Here is a 19,560-nt window from a genome sequence, read left to right as displayed (position 1 = left end):
GCACATACTGAGAACACTGCGCTACAGAGATTCATTTCTCACCCATAATATATTATTTTCTTTCTCTATGTAGCATCCTTGTTGTCCAAAAAGGAGTCAAGGCTAGGAGGTAGGCCCCAGGAACTGCCTCAGCCAGTACAGGCATTGAACCCAAACTGTTGGTGTTATTTTGCACCACACTCTAGCCATCTAGCCAACTGAGCTAACTGACGCCTAATGTATCATTTTACATGTGCAGATATTGAATTACAGTGTTAATCACTGGCTTCTCAACCAAAACTGCTGGAGCAGGCACTGGTTAAAGGAAATGTGTGACTTGTTGAATGATAACCAAGTACAACTTCACAAGTATCTTTGATAACTTTCGCAAAAAGAATGATTAAAAATATGTGAAATGTCAGTTGGAAGCACTGATCAATTATTCGTCTGTGTTTAGCTGATCACAAGTTTTCTTCTCCAATAATTGTTTCATTAAAAGTAAAAAGTGATAAAAACAGTATTTTTTTTTCTTTTTAAGATTTGATTACAATCAATAAGCAACTCATTCCTCAGCTGCAGAGTCAAATCTGGGGTTTATGAGAATTATGAAAGGTGAAAATTTGAAGTATCAGCATACCAGTGTTAGAAGTGAATAGCACAGAGCCAATCTATTTGGCCGGGAGCTCCACAAAGGTAACAGGATTTCAATCACACTTCCAGCAATGTTACAGTGGTAAAAGCTCTGAGGAAATCCTTGGCATTGACTTCTTTCCTGATCATCAATTCTCACCCAGGTTCCACAAACACTATCAATAATGATAAATACTTTAATCAGCTCTAATGTTGCGGGCCATGAGGAAGAGGAGGGAGATCCTCTTCCCAGAGGGTGGCAGGAATAGGTCACCCCGTCATGCAGAAGAAGCACCTCTCTGTTCAGTGTTAGATCCCTCTGCCTCCTCTTCCTCCTCCTCTCTTACCTCCTGCTCCTCCCCCAATGAGCTGTCTCCTTCCAGGGCCTCACTGTCCTCAACGTTCACACTTCTCCGGAGGGCCATGTTATGGACAGCACAGCAGACCACCAAAATGGCCAAGACCATTGCAGGAGGGCATTGGTGGGTGGCACCTGACTGATTCAGGCACCAGAATCACATCTTCACAAACCCGATGGCCGGCTCAATGGTTTTCCTGCTGAGCAGGTGGCATTGGTTGTTTCGCCTCTGTGCCTCTGTCTGGGGCTCCCATAGAGGAGTCAGTAGCCATCCCTTCAAGGGATTTTCCTTGTCCCCTTGCAGCCCCCTGATGTGCTCCTCTGGCCTCCTACTGTCCAGGAGGTTGCATCTGTTGCAGCTCATCCTGGCTGCTCTGTCCAATGTCAGATTAGCCTGTCCCCATCTGAACTCCCTCAGCTGGGCTTTGTACGTTCACCACGCCTTCCCCTGCCAACCCCAATTGCCACAGTAATGCTAGCGGCCTCACATCCCTCTCCAGTTTCCTGCCACTCACCACTGAAAATCTCACTGTAAATTTCTATTAGCACTTACATTTTGTGGGTCAGTACATTTGCATAATTATTCACAGCTCCTCTTGCAGATTTGGACAGATGTTGAAATGGGTGCAAAAAATTGGATGCTGATAATGGGTTGCAGAAAATTAAAGGAAAGTAGCAGAAATCAGGGACTAAAGTTCTGAACAGAGGCTCAAAAGGCATTTCAACCTATTGGCAGCCTTTACAAAGGCTGAAGGCAGACAGAGCTAACACGTGATATGTTTCCTGTCTCTTCATTTTTGCCTAAGATGCAAGCATGAATTTGCAGACAAGTGGCAGAGCACCTGAACCTATATGATGGATAAGTGCAGGTATGTTGCATGAGGGTAGTCTGCTATGCTACTCCATGGCACCATCCTCATAAGTCTGCATTTCAGCATACCTGGAAAGAAGTGAAGGTAGATTTGAATCTATACCGAAATGTTCTACTACTGGATGTGCTAGTCCTTGGTTGCATGGTCGCTACTGTCTAGCCAGCAGATGGCACAACTCTGCATTGGCCCACTGCTGACCTGGAAAATTAATTCCCCGCAGTAATTGGCAGGTACATGTGGCAATTCCTGCAAATAAGACTAGTGGTATCTTGGCAGGTGCAGCCAATCAGGCTTACTGGTTGATTCCACTAGCAAAGCTTCTTTCATACTGTACCATTAAAATTGTGACATACTGTAATTGGAATGCATCTGAAGAATATTATGGTTAGTGCAGCATTCATATAAATTAGTGGTGCCATTAGATACATCATTCCAGAATTGTTGGAAATAAGAGTTCCTGCATCCCTTAATCAACTATCAAAATGTGGTGTGGTCACCTTGGTCTGCAATAACAATAACTTACATTTAGATAGTGTCTTTAACAGAGAACAATGCCCCATGCTGCCTCACAGAGGTGTAATTCAAAAAAAGTGGACAACAAGTCAAAGAAGGAGATATTAGGAAGGACAACCAATAGTTTGGTCAAAGAGGTAGCTTTTAAGAAGAACATTAAAGGAAGAGAGGGAGATGGAGGGATTTGGGGACTGACGTTTATAGCATAAGCTGGAACAGCTAAAGGCACTGCCATCATTGGTCCAGTGAAAGGAGGGGATACACATAAGATTAGTCAGAGGAAGAGCGGGTTCCAGAGGGAGGTGTAGGCTGGAGCAGGTTACAATGATAAGAATGAACAAGGCCATAAGGTATTTAGGAGGAGGATAAAGACATAAAATTTAAAGCATTGGAAAGGTGGGTGCCAATCCAGGTGTGCACCAGCACAGGATACCTCTCATAAAGACTGACCTGCCTGGAATCCCTCTTTCTCACTCCTCTTCTTTCAAACATGTCAGGGGAATTGCTACTGGAGTAACCACTGGTGCCAGCAATGGTGCTGTTGGCAAAAAAAAATAATTGGCACAAGGGTTCAAGTGCCCGCAAGATTAAGACGAAAAATGATGAATAATTAATGCAGAAACTGCCTTAAAACGTTTGAATGTATACAATACTGAGCAACCCTAGACACCTATTATATGTGAACGAAACACAAGGACATAACAAAAAGCAGGATCCTCTGATACTGAAGCAGTCCGTGCCCGCATGCAGCAAGACCTGGACAACATTCAGGCTTGACTGATAAATGGCAAGTAACATTCGTACCACTTAAGTGACAGGCAATGACCATCTCCAACAAGAGAGAATATAGCCCATCTCCTCATGATGTTCAACAACATTACCATCGCTGAATCCCCCACCATCAACATCCTGTGGTTTACCATTGACCAGAAACTTAACTGGACCAGCCATATACTGTGGTACAAGAGCAGGTCAGAGGCTGAGAATTCTGCAGTGAGTATCTCACCTCCTGACTCCCGAAAGCCTGTACACCATATACAAGGCACAAGTCAGGAGTGTGATGGAATACTATCCACTTACCTGGATGAGTGCAGCTCCAAAAAGAAGCTCAACACCATCCAGGACAAAGCAGCACACTTAATCGGCACCCCATTCACCAGCTTAAACATTCACACCACAGCCATATAGTGGCAGCAGTACTTACCATCTATAAGATGCACTACAGCAACTCAACAGCACCTTCCAAACTCACGACCTCTACCACCTGGAAGGACAAGGGGTGCAAACACATGGGACTGGATTTAGTGCTCGCAGCTTCAGGCAGCAGACCTAGAAGTGGCCACATCGCCGCTCGTCACATGTGTGCCCAGCACCCCACAATCAGCGGGCAGCCAATTATCGTAATGGAGGCACAGGGCCTGACCAATTACATGGCTCGGTGGGACTCAAGGCACCAAATGCGGTGTTGGATTACTCTGGAACAGGTGCTGGCACCATATTTAAGGCCCTGCCAGCCTCGTTTTCAATGCTGCCTTAGAGTCATTTGTTGTTTGCTGTTAAATCTAATGCTGGAGTGACTCCTGGACCCCCCACCCCCGACAAGGAAACCGCAGTATGGCTCAGGCAAGACACCGGGTGACCTCGCTATTTAGCAATTCCTCCCTGGAGATTCTCCTCCAGGCTGCAAGGGAAAGGCAGGAGGTCCTCTGCAAGAGGAGGCCTGGATAGAGATTGCAGAGGAGATATGCAACCTTGAGGTCACCCCCCACCCCACTGAACATGGGTCCAGTGCAGGAAGAGAGTCAATGACCTCATTGGGTCTGCCAAGGTGGGTGCTCCATTCCACTCTCCTTTTTGGGAATTGCATTGGCTACATGGGAGGCTGCGTGACATGGGGAGGGAGGCACCACAAAGGTATTGGCAAATGGGGTTAGAGTCATAGAGTCATAGTGTTATACAGCACAGAAAGAGGCTCTTCCGCCCATTGTGTCAGTGCCGGCCATCAAGCAGCTGTCTATTCTAATCCCATTTTCCAGCACTTGGCCCATAGCCTTGTATGCTATGGCATTTCAAATGCTCATCTAAATACTTCTTAAATGTTGTGAGGATTCCTGCCTTTACCACCCCTTCAGGCAGTGTGTTCCAGATTCCAACCACCCTCTGGGTGAAAACATTTTTCCTCAAATCCCCTCTAAACCTCCTGCCCCTTACCTTAAATCTATGCCTCCTGATTATTGACACCTCCGCTAATGGAAAAAGTTTCTTCCTATCTACCCTATCTATGCCTCTCATAATTTTGTTTACCTCAATCATGTCCCCCCTCAGCCTTCTGTGCTCTAAGAAAAACAACCCTAGCCTATCCAGTCTCTCTTCATATCTGAAATGCTCCAACCCAGGCAACATCCTGGTGAATCTCCTCTGCACCCTCTCCAGTGTAATCACATCCTTCCTATAGTGTGGCGATCAGAACTGTACACAGTACCCTAGCTGTGGCCTAACTAGCATTTTATACAGCTTCATCATAACCTCCCTGCTCTTATATTCTATGCCTCGGCTAATAAATGCAAGTATCCCATATGCCTTCCTAACCACCTTATCTACCTGTGCTGCTGCCTTCAGTGATCTACGACAAGTACACCAAGGTCCCTCTGACCCTCTGTACTTCCCAGGGTCCCACCACCCACTGTGTATTCCCTTGCCTTGTTAGTCCTCCCAAAATGCGTCACCTCATACTTCTCAGGATTAAATTCCATTTGCCATTGCTCTGCCGATCTTACTAGCCCATCTATATCATCCTGTAATCTAGGCTTTCCTCCTCACTATTTACGACACCACCAATTTACATGTCATCTGCAAACTGACGGATCATACCTCCTATATTCACATTTAAATCATTAATGTACACTACAAACAGCAAGGGTCCCAGCACCGATCCCTACAGTACACCACTGGTCACAGGCTTCCAATCGCAAAAACAACCCTCAACCATCACCCTCTGCCTCATGCAACTAAGCCAATTTTGGATCCAATTTGCCAAATTGCCCTGGATCCGATGGGCTCTTAACTTATGAACCAATCTCCCGTGCGGATCTTATCAAAAGACTTACTGTAGTCCATGTAGACTACAACAACTGCTTTACCCTCATCTACACATCGACTCACCTCCTCGGAAAATTCAATCAAGTTTGTTCGGCATGATCGTCCCCTGACAAAGCCATGCTGACTATTCTTGATTAATCCCTGCCTCTCCAAGTGGAGATTAATCCTGTCCCTCAGAATTTTTTCCAATAGTTTCCCTACCACTGATGTTAGACTCACTGGCCTGTAATTACCTGGTTTATCGCTACTATCCTTCTTGAATAATGGTACCACATTCGCTGTCCTCCAGTCCTCTGGTACCTCTCCTGTGGCCAGAGAGGATTTGAAAATTTGTCTCAGAGCCCCTGCTATCTCCTCCCTTGCCTCACATCTCATCGGGTCCTGGGGATTTATCCACTTTTAAGCCTGCTAAAACCGCTAATACCTCCTCCCTTTTAATGCTAATTTGTTCGAGTATATCACAATCCCACACCCTGATCGCTACACTTACATTGTCCTCCTCCATAGTGAACACAGATGAAAAGTAATCATTTAAAACCTCATCTATGTCCTCCAGCTCCACACACAGATTGCCACTTTGGTCCCTAATGGGTCCTACTCTTACCCTGGGTGTCTTCTTGCCCTTCATATACTTATAAAATGCCTTGGGATTTTCCTTTATCTTGCCCACCAATGTTTTTTCATGCCCCCTCTTCGCTCTCCTAATTACTTTTTTAAGTAACCCCGCCCCCAATACTTTCTATATTCCTCTAGGGCCTCCGCTGTTCTCAGCCCTCCGAATCTGCCATAAGCCTCCTTTTTCTTCTTTATCCAAACCTCTATATCCCTTGACATCCAGGGTTCCCTGGACTTGTTGGCCCTACCCTTCACCTTTACGGGAATATGTTGACCCTGAACTCTCACTATTTCCTTTTTGAATGACTCCCACTGGTCTTATGTAGACTTTCCTACAAGTAGCTGATCCCAGTCCACTTTGGCCAGATCCTGTTTTATCGTATTGAAATCGGCCTTCCCCCAATTCAGTGCCTTTACTTCTGGTCCATCTTTGTTCTTTTGCATAACTACCTTAAATCTTACTGAGTTATGGTCACTATCCCCAAAATGCACCCCCACTTACACTTCAACTACTTGTCTGGCTTCATTCCCTAAAATTATGTTCAGTACTGCCCCTTCTCTTGTAGGACTTTCTACGGGTTGGCTCAAAAAGCTCTCCTGGATGCACTTTAAGAATTCTGCCCCCTTTAAGCCATTTGCACTAAGACTATCCCAGTTAATATTGGGGAAGTTGAAATCCCCTACTATTATTACCCTATTATTTTTACACCTCGCTGAGATTTGCCTACCTATCTGCTCCTCTATCTCTCCCTGACTATTTGGAGGCTTGCAGTACACTCCCAGCCAAGTGATTGCCCTCTTTTTGTTTTTAAGTTTTACCCATATGGCCTCATTTGAGGAACCTTCTAAGATATCATCCCTCCTTACTGCAGTAACTGACTCTTTGATCAATAGTGCAATGACACCTCCTCTTTTATACCCACCAACCCCCCACCCCCCCCCCCCCCCCGTCATGCCTAAAGATTCTATATCCTGTAATATTGAGCTGCCAGTCCTGCCCTTTCCTCAACCATGTCTCTGTGATAGCAATAATATCATATTTCCCAGTGTTAATCAACACCCTCAATTCATCTGCCTTACTTGTAAGACTCCTTGTGTTAAAATAGATGCAATCCAGCCTTGCATTATTCATTTGTGCCTTAACAGCCTTCCAGACTGACTTAATTTCTCTTCCATATTTGGCTGTGCAGCACCCACTACTGTACCTCCACTCTGTATCCCATCCCCCTGCCAAATTAGTTTAAACCCCCCCAAAACAGCATTAGCAAACCTCCCTGCAAGGATGTTGGTCTCGCTCCAATTCAGATGCAACCCGTCCAACTTGTACAGGTTCCACCTTCGCCAGAAACAGACCCTGTGATCCAGGAAACTAAAGCCCTCCTTCCTGCACCATGTCTTCAGCCACGCATTCATCTGCTCTATCCTCCTATTCCTATACTCACTAGCACATGGCACCAGGAGGAATTCAGAGATTACAACTTTTGAGACCCTGCTTTTTAATCTTCTACCTAGCTCCCTAAATTCTTGTTACAGGACCTCATTCCTCTTTCTACCTATGTCATTGGTACCAATGTGAACCACGACCTCTGACTGTTCACCCTCCTGCTTCAGAATGTCCTGCAGCCGCTCCGTGACATCCTTGCCCCGAGCACCCAGGGAGGCAACATACCATCCTGGAGTCACGTTTGCGGCCACGGAAACGCCTATCTGTACTCCTTACGATAGAATCCCCGAGCACTATAGCTCTTCCACTCCTTTTCCTCCACTCCTGTGCAGCTGAGCCACCCCTTGTGCCACAGACTTTGTTCTTGCTGCACTCCCCTGAGAAGCTATCTCCCCCAACAGTATTCAAAGCGGAATATCTGTTAGAGAGGGAGATGGACCCAGGGGACTCCTACACTACCTGCCTAGTTCTTCTACTCTGCCTGGCAGTTTCCCATTCCCTTTCTGCCTGAGCAGCCTTTACCTGCAGTGTGACCACATCCCTGTATGTTCTATCCACGATGATCTCAGCCTCGTGGATGCTCCACAGTGTCCCCAGCCGCTGCTCCAGATCCGAACTGCAGATTTCGAGTAGCTGCAGCTGGAGACACTTCCTGCACACGTGTTCGGCCTGGACACTGGAAGTGTCCCTGACTTCCCCGATTGCACAGCACCCCGTTTGATTAGCACCCCATCCACTACCTTCAACATTCACTCCCTCCACCACTGACGCACAGTGGCAGCAGTGTATACCATCTACAAGATGCACTGCAGCAACTCACCAAGGCTCCATTGACAGCAACTTCCAAACCCACGAACCTTACCATCTAGAAGGACAAGGGCAGCAGATGCATGGGAACACCACCAGCTGCAAGTTCCCCTCCAAGCCACACACCATCCTGACTTGTAATTATATTACTGTTCCTTCACTGTCAATGGGTCAAAATTCAGAAACTCCCTTCCTAATAGCACTGTTGGTGTACCTACACCCCAAGGACCGCAGCGGTTCAAGAAGGCAGCTCACCATCAGCTTCTGAAAGGCAATTAGGGATGGGCAATAAATGCTGGCATAGACAGCGATGCCCACATCCCCTGAACGAAAAAGAAAATGCTCAATTTGGGTTCCACCAGGGCCACTCGGCTCCAGAACTCATTACAGCCTTTGTCCAAACATGGACAAAAGAGCTGAACTCAAGAGGTGAGGTGAAAGTGATTGTCCTTGATATCAAGATAGTATTGACTGAGTGGCGCATCAAGGAGCCCAGGCCAAATTGAAGTCAATGAGGATCAGGGGAAAATACATACCTAGCACAAAGGTAGATAGCTATGGTTGTTGGAGGCCAATCATCTCATCCCCAGGACATTGTTGCTGGAGATCCTCAGGGTAGTGTCCCAGGCCCAACCATTTTCAGCTGGTCATCAATGGCCATCCCTCCATCATAAGGTCAGAGTGGGGATGTTCATTGATGATTGGACGATTTTCAGTACCATTCGCAACTCCTCAGATACTGAAGCAGTCTGTGTCCATATGCAGCAAGACCTGGGCAACATTTATGCTTGGGCTGATAAGTGGCAAGTAATATTCTCACCACACAAGTACCAGGCAATGACCATCTCCAGCAAGAGAGAATCTACCCATCTCCCCTTGACATTCAAGGGCATCACCATCGCTGAATCCCCCACTATCAACATCCTGGCAGTTACTATTGACCGGAACTGAACTGGACCAGCCACATAGATACTGTACAAAGAACAAAGAAAATTACAGCACAGGAACAGGCCCTTCGGCCCTCCAAGCCTACGCCGATCCAAATCCTCTATCTAAACCTGTCGCCTATTTTCTAAGGGTCTGTATCTCTTTACTTCCTGCCCATTCATGTATCTGTCTAGATACATCTTAAAAGACGCTATCGTGCCCGCGTCTACCACCTCCGCTGGCAATGCGTTCCATGCACCCACCACCCTCTGCGTAAAGAACTTTCCACGCATATCCCCCCTAAACTTTTCCCCTTTCACTTTGAACTCGTGTCCCCTTGTAATTGAATCCCCCACTCTGGGAAAAAGCTTCTTGCAATCCACTCTGTCTATACCTCTCATGATTTTGTACACCTCAATCAGGTCCCCCCTCAACCTCCGTCTTTCTAATGAAAATAATCCTAATCTACTCAACCTCTCTTCATAGCTAGCGCCCTCCATACCAGGCAACATCCTGGTGAACCTCCTCTGCACCCTCTATAAAGCATCTACATCCTTTTGGTAATGTGGCGACCAGAACTGCACGCAGTATTCCAAATGTGGCCGAACCAAAGTCCTATACAACTGTAACATGACCTGCCAACTCTTGCACTCAATACCCCGTCCGATGAAGGAAAGCATGCCGTATGCCTTCTTGACCACTCTATTGACCTGCGTTGCCACCTTCAGGGAACAATGGACCTGAACACCCAAATCTCTCTGTACATCAATTTTCCCCAGGACTTTTCCATTTACTGTATAGTTCACTCTTGAATTGGATCTTCCAAAATGCATCACCTCGCATTTGCCCTGATTGAACTCCATCTGCCATTTCTCTGCCCAACTCTCCAGTCTATCTATATTCTGCTGTATTCTCTGACAGTCCCCTTCAGTATCTGCTACTCCACCAATCTTAGTGTCGTCTGCAAACTTGCTAATCAGACCACCTGTACTTTCCTCCAAATCATTTATGTATATCACAAACAACAGTGGTCCCAGCACGGATCCCTGTGGAACACCACTGGTCACACGTCTCCATTTTGAGAAACTCCCTTCCACTGCTACTCTCTGTCTCCTGTTGCCCAGCCAGTTCTTTATCCATCTAGCTAGTACACCTTGGACCCCATGCGCCTTCACTATCTCCATCAGCCTATCATGGGGAACCTTATCAAACGCCTTACTGAAGTCCATGTATATGACATCTACAGCCCTTCCCTCATCAATCAACTTTGTCACTTCCTCAAAGAATTCTATTAAGTTGGTAAGACATGACCTTCATGACCAACAAGAGCAGGTCAGAAACTGGAATTCTGTGACAAGTAACCCACCTTCTGACTCCACCAACGCACAGTAGCAGCAGTGTGTACCAAAACACAAGATGCACTGTGGCAGCTCACCAAGGCTCCTTCAACAGCACCTTCCAAACCTGCGACCTGTTTAGCTGTATAAAATGAGAGTTAGGTCACAGCTGGAGTACTGTGTACAGTTCTGGGCACCACACTATAGGAAGGATGTGATTGCACTGGAGAGGGTGCAGAGGAGATTCACCAGGGTATTGCCTGGGCTGTACCATTTCAGCTATGAAGAGAGACTGAAAAGGCTAGGGTTGTTTTCCTTAGAGCAGAGAAGGCTGAGGGTGGGGGGGGGGGGGGGGAACATGATTGAGGTATACAAAATTAAGAGGGGGATTGATAGGTTAGATAGGAAGAAACTTTTTCCCTTAGCGGAGGGCTCAATAACCAGGGGGCATAGATTTAAAGTAAGGGGCAAGAGGTTTAGAGGGGATTTGAGGAAAAATGTTTTCACCTAGCGGGTGGTTGGAATCTACAGCGCACTGCCTGAAGAGGTGGTAGAGGCAGGAACCATCACAACATTTAAGAAGTATTTATATGAGCACTTGAGATGCCATAGCTACGGTCAAGTGCTGGAAAATGGGATTAAAATAGTTAGGTGCTTGATGGCTGGCAAAGCCACGATGGGTCGAAGGGGCTGTTTCTGTGCTGTATAACTCTATGACCTCTTCCATTTAGAAGGACAAGGGCAGCAGACAGGTGGGAACACCACCACCTGCAAGTTCCTCTCTAAGCCACACACCATCCTGACTTGGAAATATATCGCCGTTGCTTCACTGTCTCTGGATCAAAATCCTGGAACTCACCCCCTAACAGCACTGTGGATGTACCTGTAGCAAAGGGATTGCAACGGGTCAAGAATTAGATTAGATTAGAGATACAGCACTGAAACAGGCCCTTCGGCCCACCGAGTCTGTGCCGACCGTCAACCACCCATTTATACTAATCCTACACTAATCCCATATTCCTACCAAACATCCCCACCTGTCCCTATATTTCCCTACCACCTACCTATACTAGTGACAATTTATAATGGCCAATTTACCTACCAACCTGCAAGTCTTTTTGGCTTGTGGGAGGAAACCGGAGCACCCGGAGAAAACCCACGCAGACACAGGGAGAACTTGCAAACTCCACACAGGCAGTACCCAGAATCGAACCCGGGTCCCTGCAGCTGTGAGGCTGCAGTGCTAACCACTGCGCCGCTAGGCAGCTCACCACCATCTTCTCAAGGGCAGTTAGGGATGGGCAATAAATGCTGGCTTTGCCAGCGATGCCCATATCCCATGATATGAATAAAATAATTACTTTAAGTACTGTTTAATTTTCATTGCTGAATTTCTGTTGACAGATAATGTTACCTCGGTACTCCTCCAATAATGCCCCTTAGAACATGGCAATGACAAATTATGCGCAGTTTTGTTGTTTGGAGCAGTTCCCACTAGGAACGGGATTGAAACTAGTCAACCTCATTTCACAAATAATTCTTAAATCAGACATTCACATCGGCAAATGAACTGTTTAATAACCTACTGCAAGAACAAATTCCTTTCTCATCTTCACGCGGCGTCAAGTAACGATCTTTTCGTCTTAGTTCTTTAAAATGTAAATATCCAAAGGGCCTACAATGTGTAATTATTTCATGACATGATATTACTTCTTAAATTCGCCACAGCTCTCGTCAGTTATGTGATTAAAACATTGTACAAAGTTTTAAAATCTTAATTAAAACGGCTATTTTTACTGTGGAAGCTTGGAAAGGCAAGACAACGTGTAAGGCAGGGACATTTATCTTAGTAACAGACGTTTTTTCTGAATGAAACTGAATCACGTTTATCAGCTTTTCGGTGATCGCAAGATTTTCCATACCAGGTTTTCATGGACAGCTGGGGGTTGGTAGACAAAGGTATATCGAACAAAGTGCAAAATAAAGCCAGTTTTGATCCAACTTCCAAAAACAACCTGTTTTTCGAGACTTAACTCCTCCCCCTCTGTCACGAAGAATGTTTGCCTAAAATTACACATTTTTTAATAAAATCAATTGCTTTACTGTAGCTAACACGCCCACCCATGTACCACACGATGATGACTCAATTTACTGGAAGGCAGTATTTCAAGGGTCTCTGCCTGGAAGTGCTTGTACCTTCTGGCGCAAGGCGTCTGCTGTAATCGCGCGACTCCTCCTCCCTGACCTTTTCTAAATCAAATAGCAATAACTCCAAAATGTACAGAGCAGCAAGTTCTCAGCTATATGAAAAATATGCAAAACAATGCTTCCCTTATTCATCTACAAAAGCGACATGGGCACTCCCCTTAATCTACGTATATAACATTACAGCAACACTCCCTATACTCATCAACAACACTAACTACATTTCAACAATTCTCTTAACCTCAATTCACAGGGACTATCCTACAGTAACTCTTCCCTTGCCCCACCTAAAGTAATTGCAGCCACTAGATCCAGTGGCTAATTGGGAATCCAGGTATGTTTAATTACGTTCCTGATTAGTAAATTAAAAAAATAGTAAGACACTGTTCTTGAGCATCCACTGCACCCCTAGCCAAGCTGTTCCAGTACAGCTACAACACTGCCATCTACCCAGCAATGTGGAAAATTGCCCAAGTATGCCCTGTACACAAAAAGCAGGACAAATCTGACCCAGCCAATTACCGCCCAATCAGTCTACTCTCAATCATCAGCAAAGTGATGGAAGGGATCGTCGATAGTGCTATCAAGCGGCACTTGCTTGGCAATAACCTGCCACTCAGCTCCTGCCCTCATTCCAGCCTTTGTCCAAACATGAACAAAAGAGCTGAACTCCAGAGGTGAGGTGAGAGTGGCAGCATTTGACCGAGTATGGCATCAAGGAGCCCTAGCAAAACTGGAATCAGAGGGAAAACTCTCCGCTGGTTGGAGTCATACCTAGCACAAAGGAAGATGGTTGTGGTTATTGGAGGTCAATCATCTCAGTCCCAGGACATCACTGCAGGAGTTCCTTAGGTTAATGTCCTAGGCCCAGCCATCTTCAGCTGCTTCATCAATGACTTTCCCTCCATCATAAGGTCAGAAGTGGGGATGTTCGCTGATGACTGCAAATGTTCAGCACCACTCACAACTCCTCAGATAATGAAGCAGCCCGTGTCCATATGCAGCAAGACCCGGATAACATCCAGGCTGGACTGATAAGTGGCAAGTAATATTCGCACCACACAAGTGCAAGGCTATGGCCATCTCAAAACAATAGGGAATCTAACCATCTCCCCTTGATGGTCAATGGCATTACCATTGCTGAATCCCCCACTATCAACATCCCAGAAAATGAACTGGACCACCACATAAATACTGTGGCTACAAGAGCAGGTCAAAGGCTGGAAATTCTGCAGTGACTAACTCACCTCCTGACTCCCCAATGCCTGTGCACCATCTATAAGGCACAAGTCAGGAGTGTGATGGAATACTCTCCACTTGCCTGGATGAGTTCAGCTCCAACAAGACTCAAGAAGCTCGATACCAATGAGGACAAAGCAGCCCGCTTGATTGGCATCCCATCCACCACCTTCAACGTTCACTCCCTTCACCACTGTCGCACAGTGGCTGGAGTGTGTACTATCTACAAGATACGACTATACGACCATACGAATTAGGAGCAGAAGTCAGCCCGTCGAGCCTGCTCCACCATTTAATAAGATCATAGCTGATCTGTTTCTGTCTCGAATTCCACACTCCCATCTACCCCCGATAATCTTTGATTCCCTTGCCTAACAAGAATGTCTCTACCTCTGCCTTAAAAATATTAATTGACACCACCTCCACCACCTTCTGAGGCAGATAATTCCAAAGTCGCACAATCCTCTGAGAGAAAAAATGTCTCCTCGTCTCTGTCCTAAAAGGGCGACCCCTAATTTTAAAGACCGCAATTGTTGACAACGCGATCGGTAGGTGGCGCTGTTTTGGCACATGCGCAAATACAGCATGTGCCACGAAAACGTCACAGCTTGCGACTGTCGCAGCTGCCAGGACTAAAGATGGCGCTGCTCAAAGAATCACAGAGATGAAACCTGACAAACACGTGGCAGAATTCAATGGCCGGAGTGAGAGAGTGGAGCGGGCTGGGGAAAGCAGCGCGGGGGGCGGGGAGATCAGCGCGGGGGGGGGGGGGGGGGGAGATCAGCGCGGGGGCCGGGGAGATCAGCGCGGGGGCCGGGGAAAGCAGCGCGGGGGCCGGGGAAAGCAGCGCGGGGGCCGGGGAGATCAGCGCGGGGGCCGCGGAGATCAGCGCGCGGGCCGGGGAGAGCAGCGCGGGGGCCGGGGAGATCAGCGCGGGGGCCGGGGAGATCAGCGCGGGGGCCGGGGACAGCAGCGCGGGGGCCGGGGTTGAGCAGCGCGGGGGCCGGGAAGAGCAGCGGTAGCGGTGCCGGGGGGCGAGGGGGGGGGGGGAAGGGAGAGGGAGGAGAAAGAGGGAGGGGGGAGAAAGAGGGAGAGGGGGAGAAAGAGGGGTAAGGAAGGGGGAGAAAGAGGGAGAGGGAGGGGTAAGGAAGTGGGGAGGGAGAGAGAAAGAGGGAGAGGGAGGGGTAAGGAAGGGGGGAGGGAGAGAGCTGGGGGAGAGGGAGGAAGGGGAGAGAGTGGGGGGGGGAGCAGCGGAACGGAAGAGGAGCGCCTTTTTCTGTGCATGCGCCGTAAACACAACAGCAAAAGACTTACTGGCCAGTCCCTGGACCCGGTGACACCAAGGTCTTCGCACGCTCGCTCCCCGCGGCTCTCTACGGCCTCTCGCTTCCGGCCCTCTCCATTCAGTCGTTCCCTCCAGCTGCGGATGCCCAATCCAGTTGCTTTCTCCCCTACCCAGTTGCTTTCTCTACTTCTCCACAGTACTTCAGGCATTGCAACTGTTTGGTCCCTGCATTTTGCATGCTCCCTCTCCCCACCCCTCCCCGCTCTCCCCACCCCTCCCCCTCTTCACCCACCCACCAGAGTTGAATATCTGAAGTGCAGTTGCACAGTCGGGGAAATAGCATGCAAAACAAAACCTCAACAATTCTGGGTTTAATTATTGAAAAGTTTTATTAAGTTCATTAAGTATCCGAGGAACTGCTGTGCATGGATACATGAGTGTTGTGTCCAGCATTCCCGTTAGACAGACAGGCCGAGTCTCTGCTATGCACAGCGAAAGAGATTGTTCCTGGAGAGCCTTGTGGTGAATAAACGCTTGGCTCTCTATTCCACTACTGTATTGTCCATGTGAAGAAGGCAATGTCACAAGAGTCTGAGCTCAGTCTATTCTTGGTGAATGTTCCCCAAGCGCATCCCAATGTGCATTCCCAATTCATCCAAAAATGCAATGTTCCTTTCCACATCGTGATGAGCTCCGCAGCATGATCTAGTTGCCTTCGTTGCTTGAATGCTGACCTTAAGTCTCAAGGATTGTTTTCTCGACGGCATGTTTTACATGAAAAGAAATAAAGCAAATCAGAGTCAGAGCTTGCCTCCCTCCATCCACTGAAATTACTGTTGTGCGCACCTTTTTAAGTTCTGCAGTGAAGGCACCAATTGATAACGTCGCCAATGAAGCACTTATTATCCACCTCAGATGCAGGAATCAGCACATCCTTGCGTCCTCTCCCGCACTGCCTCCTTTGCTTGAATGCCGTCCTTAAGTCTCAAGGATTGTTTTCTCAAGGGCACGTTTTACATGAAAGAAAATAAGGAAAGAACATCAGTGTCAGAGCTTCCCTCCCTCCAATGAAATTACTGTTGAGCATGCTTTGTGTTCTGCGGTAAAGGCATGTCCTGATAACACCGCCAATGAATCACTTAGTACCCACCTCAGCTGCAGGAGGCAGGATGATGTTACTGCCCCTATCTCGTGATGGTTCAATGCTGCTCTCAGGGAAAACATGAATGATGTGAGGGTGCTGGAAAAGAAACACATTTCTTTTGGGCTATGAACATAAAGCTGGCAATTTAGCCCAGCAGTTCCCTGCCAGTGGTTATGTTACTCGTGCGTCTTTCCATCCATTCCCATTTAATCCTGCCTACTACTATCACCAGTTGTGTTCACAGCAAGAGCATTCACATTTCTGCTACCACTGGACACGGCATGCTTGTTTCTTTTAGTGCTCAGTCTCTTCTTGCTGAATGATCCCCAAGTGCTTGACCCCTTTGGACGCCCTCTCTGCTTGACAGGCCGCAACTGGCAATTGCGGAGTCTCACAAGGCTCTGCATGGTTGTTTCAACGTCGGATGGGGAAACAGGTGGCTGTGTGTCCATGAGCACTGCCCTGATGGGTGTAGGAGCAGGTAACTGTGTGCCCATGAGCACTGCCCTGATGGGTGTAGGAGCAGGTAACTGTGTGTCCAAGTGCACTGCCCTGATGGGTGTAGGAGCAGGTAACTGTGTGCCCATGAGCACTGCCCTGATGGGTGTAGGAGCAGGTAACTGTGTGTCCATGTGCACTGCCCTGATGGGTGTAGGAGCAGGTGACTGTGTAACTGAGCAGCAAGAAGAGGGTACCGCAGGTAGGGGAAGTGGAGATTTGAACAGGCAGGCATATGTATGGTCCATCAGATCATTAGGCCAGGGGGTGAGACGCTCAGGATCCAGGGTTTGTGACACGTGACTGATGTCCAGCACGCGGCCACCTCCATCCGAAGGTGCTTCCGGGCAATTGTTGGGCATAGTAAATGGCTCCATCTCATCAGCCAGTCCTTGCTGCCAGCAGAGAGTCTGTTGCCGCAGCCAGTCCAATCTCCTCATGAATGCTGCCGTTCCACTCTGCAGAACGGCCTGTTGTAGCTGGTACAATTGATCTGAAAGCAAGCGGTATTTTTCATTGTGGCTGAGGGGCCTTGGCTGTTCCTCTGTAATCACAATGGCAGCAGCCATGCCTGTCGTCGTTGGTGTCTGAGATGCACGCCAGCGACAATTGGGGGCGAGCCTGTCCAGAGGCAGACCCAGATGCCTCTGCACAACAACAGCATGTTTGCAGTGCAACAAAGGCTGAATGGAGAAGATGCAGCTGCAGGTAGCCTGGCCATCATGTATCTGCAGTGTGTACTGTTTGGCGCCAGAAATCACAGTCACTGTGCCTTCATCCTGCTACATGCGGTGGCTCAGACAATGGAAATGTTTTCAGAGCAACTCACAACAGGGACTGGAGAACATGCAGTGGCCCAGACAATGGAAATGTTTTCAGAGCAACTCACAACAGGGGCTGGAGAACATGCGGTGGCCCAGACAATGGAAATGTTTTCAGAACAACTCACAACAGGGACTGGAGAACAGGCGGTGGCCCAGACAATGGAAATGTTTTCAGAGCAACTCACAAAGGCAGAGCAACTTACCTTGGAACAATCTCCTGTGTCAAATAAAAATGAAGCAAGTCTCCAAAACGAATAAATAATTCAGATAAAATGCGAGAAAATGCCCGACGAAACCTCCCCTCCTTCCACTTTCAAAAAGTCGCGCCGAAGCTTTGACGCATGCGCACAGGCCAAACTGGCGCATCGGCGAGGAAGACGAGATCACGCGATGACGTCATCTGCGCATGCGCACAACGATCCTCGCAGGTCGGACCGCATCGCATGCGCAGAGATGAGGAGACTGTGTGCGCATGCGCGTACAGTGTCATCTGCGCATGCGCTATGCGGATCAGGTCAGCCGGACCGCAGCGCATGCGCAGGGGGCATGAGACAGTCTGCGCATGTGCGCACCGCGGCGCATCCTGATGACGTGTCCGATGAAGTAGCGTTGTCATGAATTACTTTGAATTTTAAAACAGTGCACCCTGGTTCTGGACTCACCCACAAGAGGAAACATCCTTTCCACATTCACCCTGTCAAGTCCGTTCAGGATCTTATATACTTCAATCAAGTCTCCCCTCACTCTTCTAAACTCCAGTGAAAACAAGCCCTGTCTGTCCAACCTTTCCTCTTAAGACAACCCGCTCAATCCAGATATCAATCTAGTAAACCTCCTCTGAACTGCCTCCAATGCATTCACATCCTTCCTTAAATAAGGAGACCAAAATTGCACACAGTATTTGAGATGTGGTCTCACCAATGTCGTGTATAACTGAAGCATAACATCCTTACTTTTATTTTCAATTCCGCTCATAATAAAGAATTGCATTCCATTAGTCTTCTTTATTACCTGATGTACCTGCATACTAACATTTTGTGACTCCTGCACGAGAACACCTCGATCCCTCTGCACCTCGGAATTCTGCAGTCATTCCCCATTTAGGAAATACACTGCTTAGTTATTCTTCCTAACAAAGTGAACAACTTCACATTTTCCCACATTATACTCTATCTGCCAGATGTTTGCCCACTCACTCAACCTATCTTTATCAGTCTGCAACCTCCTTCTGTCCTCTTCACAACATACTTTCCTACCTATCTTTGTGTCATCTGCAAATTTAGCTACCATGCCATCGCTCCCCTCATCTAAGTCATTGATATAAACTGGAAAAAGTTGAGACCCCAGCACAGACCCCTGCAGGACTCCACTCATCACATCCTGCCGATCAGAAAAGGGCCCATTTATGCATACTCTCTGTTTTCTGCCAGCCAGATAATCTTCTATCCGTGCTAATATGTTACCCTCTACACCATGAGCTCCTACTTTGCTCAATAACTTTTTATTCCCTGCAGAAACTCACCAAGGCTCCTTCAACTTCCAAACCTATGACTTCTACCACCTAGAAGGACAAGGGCAGAAGATGTATGGGAACACCACCACCTGCAAGTTCCCCTCCAAGCCACACACCATCCTGACTTGGAACTATATCGCCGTTCCTTCACTGTCACTGGGTCAAAATCCTGGAACTCCCTACCTAACAGCATTGTGGGTGTACCTACACCCCAAAGACTGCAGCGGTTCAAGAAGGCAGCTCACTACCACCAACTCAAGGGCAATTAGGG

The 19,560-nt window shown here is 47.6% G+C and overlaps 1 pseudogene; it reads right to left on the bottom strand.

Moving 5' to 3' along the window:
- LOC137371220 (putative nuclease HARBI1 pseudogene) overlaps positions 1–19,560 on the bottom strand; it is a 314,069-nt pseudogene that overhangs the window by 290,926 nt on the left and 3,583 nt on the right.

The sequence above is a fragment of the Heterodontus francisci genome, chromosome 1 (assembly GCF_036365525.1).
Source record: "Heterodontus francisci isolate sHetFra1 chromosome 1, sHetFra1.hap1, whole genome shotgun sequence".
NCBI classification, from domain to species: Eukaryota; Metazoa; Chordata; class Chondrichthyes; order Heterodontiformes; family Heterodontidae; genus Heterodontus; species Heterodontus francisci.
The sequence above is the reverse complement of the archived record's forward strand: the minus strand, read 5'-3'. Positions and strand labels throughout refer to the sequence as shown.